Consider the following 6000-nt stretch of genomic DNA (forward strand, 5'->3'; position numbering starts at 1 on the left):
GTGGGGCAGGAGCTGGGATGGAACTCAGCCGTGCCGTGCTGTGTGGGGAAGAAGCTGGGGTGGAACTCAGCAGTGCTGTGCGCGGCAGGAGAGGGGTTGCTGGCCTGGCAGAAATTCTGAGATATGGGAATCCAGTTTCATACTGAATCATGATGAAAAGATGAAATCTCAGAAGTCTTTGCAAAATAAAATATTTGCTGTGACCTCCTGGGAAGGTTTTGTTTTCCCAGCTTCCCACTGGGGACTTGACTAAATGGCTATATTCCTGCCAACTGATTTAGTTTTGTTGCATCAGCATTTTCCACTGGAAAACTCTCCTCTTGGAAATTTTTTAATCAGTTCTATGCACAGCTCGCTGGGAGGTGCTACTGTCCCCCATTTGTACATGGTGTGGGGGGCAAGGTCACACGTCAATAGCAGAGCTGGGAGTAGCATCCAGGAGTCCTGGCACCCAGCCTACTGCTCTAATCACTAACCCACACTCCCTCCCAGAGCCAGGAATAGAACTCAGGAGTCCGGGCTCCCAGCTGTAGCCACTAGCCAGCACTTCCCTTCAAGCACAGAGTTCCACACACATGTTGTGACAAGGACACATGGATATTGAAGTCATACCACATCCCCTGTGCTGGGACACCTATCAGCACTGTCAGGGGGCTCTGCATGGTACAGGACACAGAAAATCATACCCTTGACCCCCCGAAAATCCACACTAGAGAAGTCTGGGTAACAAATGCAGCCATTCTGCCCAGGCATGACCCCTCTAGGTGCAGCCAATAACATCTCCCTTGCAGTGTGGGATGGGGCTGTGAGGGTTAACTGATTCAGGTTGGTAAAGCTGGGGGACTTCAACTCCCCACACATAAACAGATCCAATGGGACAATGGTGAGAGATGCACAGTCTCAATATGGTCCGTGAGCGCTCCTGGGGACCACTCGCTCTCAAGCAGCCCAGAGGAGAGACATCTTGGGACTTAGTCTTAAGTAACTTATAGGAACTAACTCAAAGGTATTCAGGTGCTAACTGGATGGAAATGTCCATTGAATTTCACCTGGGGATTGGAAATTTCCCCTGGCCTGGAGGAGGTGTTTCCCAGACGGGGCAGCACATGTTTGCTCTTGCCTATTTATCATCAGCGTTGCGATGGCACTAGAGAAGTGGTGCCTGACTCACTCCTCTGACGCAGCCACGGCATCATCTGAGGGAGAGTTTGTTCTGCAGAGGTTTTTGTACTGTGCTGATCCCTGCTGCAGCTGAGCATCTTGTTGTGACTAGCATTGGCCACAGGCTTGTTCTCTTAGCCTCTCCTCGGGGGAGAAGTGCTTTGCTTGGGCTTTTCTGTAGCCCCTATAGTCCCTTGTCTATATTAGAGGAGGCATGGTAAAGCTACGCCTTGCACTGCATGTGGAAGTTGGGGTTGCAGGTGATGGCCAGTAGCTCCTGGGGCAATTCATTCCACAGTCTCAGACCAGCCCCTGAGAAAGCTCTGACTGCATCATGACTTGGGTGGAGCCAGGCATGCTAGTGGTGGGGCCTACACATGGGTATAGCACTGTGGAGATAGCACCTATGAGGGTTTCCCATGCTAATTTCTATGTATTGGTGTCCTCCTCTAGTATTTAATTATCCCATGATCCTTTGCAGCCTATAGTGACAGACACGCTCAGGTAGACATGCTCAGCAGAACTTGGAGAGGTTCCACCAAATCCCCATGCCAAGCCGGTGCACTGACGGGAGCTCCTTGCCCTGCTGTGATATCAGGCGACACAGTCCCACGATGGGGCCAACCTGGCTCTGTGTAATTGGCCCAGGAAGGCTGTCATGGTGCCCAGCTAATGCATTATCTGCATTCCTGCCAGCTGTGTTTGTTTATGTAGGTGTGGCTAGGGTTGGGTGAAGCTCAGGGCCACATTTCAGTGCAGATCGATTGCCATACAAGGAGTGAAACCCGGGCACCAGGAGGACATGCCCGGCCTGCTCTATCTGCCCAGGTTCTGATGAAGCTGCCTAGCACATGGTGTCTTGAGTGGCTTCCACAACAAGCATGCACCCTGCTTGCTCCCCGCCCCTCCCCCAGGCCCTGCGCACCCAGGGCTGTATGGAGGTGGTGGCGCTATTGGTATGTGTTTGGGGGCAACAGGGAGAGCCACACCAAAGAGATGGGTTCTGCCTTTAGCGCGGCACTCCAGGCCCAGGGTCTGGCCACTGGGGAAGGCCCATCTCCTGCGGATATGCCTCTCCCCTTGTTTGTCCACAGCCTCAGTCATTTCCCAGGGGCCATGTTGGTGGAAGGAGGGTGTCTCTCAGGGAGCTGGGGACAGTGCAAACCAGAGGAGTGCTCCTGAGTGGGCCCGTGTGCTCAGTGTGGGTGTGGGGAACGGAGGGTCCCAGTAACCTGTGTCAGTGAGCAGGCAAGCACTCTCCACATGCTGCAGTGCCCTGGGGTGCTGGGCTCCGTTTTGATGGCAGGGGATGCTTCAGGATGGAGGTAGAGGCCTCTGGGGACTCCCTGGGCCTGGAATGGGAGATGCTTGAAGGCTGACTCTGGAACAAGCAGCAGCCCCAGACTGGCAGGTGACCTTTATCCTCGTCTGAGAGCCCAGGCAGCTGCACTGGCTGGCACTGCTCCTAAGAAGGCTGGGAGAGGGCTGTTCCTTGGAGTCAGGTGGGATAGTTATCTGCAGTGAATTGCCTTGTCTAGATCACAGTTATTAGGGATGGGCAAGCGCTCTGCAGCCCCCGGGAGCTGTGCCCCTCCAGTCTAGTCCTGAGTGCCCCACCCGTTAGCAGCAGGATCTGAGCTTCGCACTGTCCTCAGTGGTGGGGGAAGAGTCCTGAAAGCTTTGTGTAGCCTCGTTATGAAGGACCCAGGAATGGGGCAGCTACCACTGAGAGGGGCAGCCTGACCCAGCTGCTAGGGGCTATGGTGGACCCTAAGACACCCCTTGGCTCTAGGCCCAGCCCTGTTGATGCCTGCTGACCACCCTTGGACAAGTCCCATCCCCCTTGTGCCTCACTTTCCCTTCCTGCTCAGGTCTAATTAGACTCAGAACAGCCTCTCCACATGAGGCAGGGCTCCGCGTGCTGTCACTAGTGAGGCAGGGGACTGGGCAGCCAAGGAAGGGGGTGTGTGTTCATGGGACTAGCTGGAACGTCAGTGTCAGTGTTTTCCCACCCATGCTGTGTCCTTCAGCTGCTTTGGTGTATTTCAGATGTGGCCCTGGGGCATGGCTCATCAGACTGTGGGGACAGGGGTTACTCAGTCCTGTTAGCTCTCCCCAGCAGAGGGGATGTAATGTGTCAATCACTGGCTGGTCGCCAATTGTGGGTGACCAGCAGCACAGAGCAGGGGCACATGGGGCAGAGGGGAATTGTGGCTGCAGCTTTGCCAGCTCTGATTATTTATCTTCGTTATCTGGCCTCCCACAGCACAGGGCTGGGACCTTTGGACTGGCTCTGATCACTGGCTCTGAGTCCTTCTACTGGGGGAGCCGGTTGCGGCCCGAGAGCCCCGCTGGGTGTGGAGACACCTGGGAGTGCAGGGCAGGATCTCAGGGACTGACAATTCAGGGCAATCAGGCCTGGCCTCACAGCTCTGGGGACTGGAGGTCTCAACTGACCCCAGGGCAGGAACACAGGCAGCATAGTACAGGCTCCCTAAGCTGCCCTGCCTGGAGCACCCATCCTGAGAAGCATGGCCCATGTCTAGGGGCAGGAGGAGATCCATCTACTGGACATTAGCAATTACAAATGGACTGTGCAAATGGGGACATGACGCCCGGCAGCTCTGGCTCCAAGTGAAACCCAGGGTCACAGAACGACTGGGGATTGCTCAGTGCAAGCTGGGGAAACCCACCGGAATGGGGATGTGATTTCCCAGCATGCACTGCAGACAGTGGAGGCCTGACCACGAGAGAGCATGGTGTGCAACTCACCACGTGTGTGCTGGCTGGCCAGCACTGGCCTGAGGACATTGGGCCACTGCTGTGTCACCTGAAAGGTGAGTGTTATATCCTTGGGGGCAGCCGGTTTAGGAAGAAATCACTTGAGGCCAGACAACAGACAGCTAACAAAACTACCATTTATTTACAGATGCATAGCTCGCCTAACTGGCCGAAGCTGGCTGGGCTATCCCCTAATAATCTAACTCAGTTGCCATAGGAACAAAAACCATGACAACCAAATACAAAACATATTCCTCCCCTCCAATAAGAACATCCCCTAAATAAAACACACACTAGACTAGAGAAGGAGGGTAGACTGCCTTCATTCCTGGCTAAACCCTGGGGATTATTTTGCCCCATAACTGTGGGTTCGCCCTAGCTAAAGATCCAGCCAATGAGGAGGCCTTCTGTCTCTAGGTGGATCACGGTGAACTTCTGGTGTTGTTGCACCCGAAAGTACCATGGGCTCAGGGTCTGCAGCACAAACAGGTGAGGAGGTGGTATCAGCTCGTGCTGGGCAAAAGAGTATCTCAGCCGCCGGCAGTAATGGAGGAGAACAGTCAGGAACAGGTGATTCGTGATTCGGTGTCTCACCAGAAGAGGTGAAGTCAGACCACTCAACTGCAGATGTGTCCTGAGGACTGGCATGACCTGGCAACAGCTGATCTACATGTCGCCGCCAGGTAAGATTCTCTGCAGTCTGGACTGTGTAGGAAACAGATCCTGTTTGAGTGATGATCGTGGCAGGGACCTATTTAGCTCTGGAAGTATAATTCCAAGCCAAACCTGGCTGTCCCGGGCTAAAGGTTCGGTCTTTTGCTCTGGGTGCCCATCTGATGACTTGATATTGCTGCTGATGTTGCACAATTTGTCGGGGTTCAGAAGGTTTCAGCAGATCAAAGCAAGTGCCCAGCTGTCGTCCCATCATTAGAAAGGCTGGGGATGCCTGGGTCATAGCATGAGGTGTGTTTCTGTAGGAAAGTAAGAAGGTATCCAGATGCTTTTGAATGGAGTGTTGTCCCCTTGCTGATTTCAAAGCGTGTTTCGTTGTCTGCACAAATCTTTCAGCTAATCCGCTGGTGGATGGATGATATGGTGCTGACGTGATATGGTGTATCCCATTTGCCTTCATAAAATTTTGAAACTCCTGAGAGACGAACTGCGGTCCGTTGTCGCTCACAAGTTGTCCTGGCAGACCGAAATGACTAAAGAGTCCCCGTAGTTTTTGGATAGTAGTCTCTGCAGTAGTGGACTGCATTATAGAGACTTCTGGCCATTTAGAATGGGCATCTACTGCCACCAAGAACATGCTTTCTCCAAAGGGGCCAGCGAAGTCAATGTGAATACGTTGCCACGGGTTTTCAGGTCAGTCCCATGGGTGTAGGGGTGCCCATTGGGGTGCATTCCTCACATCCTGAAATGACATACAAGCTTTTGCCTTCTCTTCAATAGCACTGTCCAATCCAGGCCACCTAAAATAGCTTCTTGCAATTTCCTTCATGAGCACTATTCCACAGTGACCGGAATGTAGCTGTTCTAACATCTGTGATCTCAGTGGTGGTGGAATAATGACACGTCTCCCCCACAACAAACAACCAGATTGGATGGATAACTCCGTCCTCCTGGACATGTAGGTAACAAGGTCAGGTGAGACCGGAGAGGTTTGTCGAGATTTTCCATGCATCACCAGGTTCATAACTTGGGACAATACTGGGTCCACGCGAGTTGCCTTCTTTATCTGAGTAGCAGTGATGGGCGTATTCTTTACCTGTTCAAAGTAGAAGATTTCCTTTTGGGCATTTATGTTTGACCGGCAAAGGCAACCTTGAGAGGCCATCTGTATTGCCGTGCAGAGTGGATTTCTGATATTTGATTTCATATGTGGGTGCTGAAAGTAACAATGCCCAATGTTGCATACGACTAGCAGCTAATGGGGGAATGCCTGTGTAGGGTCCAAAAATTGATGTCAGAGGTCAATGGTCTGTGAGAAGAGTAAACTTTCGCCCAAACAGGTACTGATGAAACTTCCGAATTCCAAAAACAATTCCTAATGCCTCA

This window comes from Gopherus flavomarginatus, chromosome 8 (genome assembly GCF_025201925.1).
Source record: "Gopherus flavomarginatus isolate rGopFla2 chromosome 8, rGopFla2.mat.asm, whole genome shotgun sequence".
Classification (NCBI taxonomy): domain Eukaryota; kingdom Metazoa; phylum Chordata; order Testudines; family Testudinidae; genus Gopherus; species Gopherus flavomarginatus.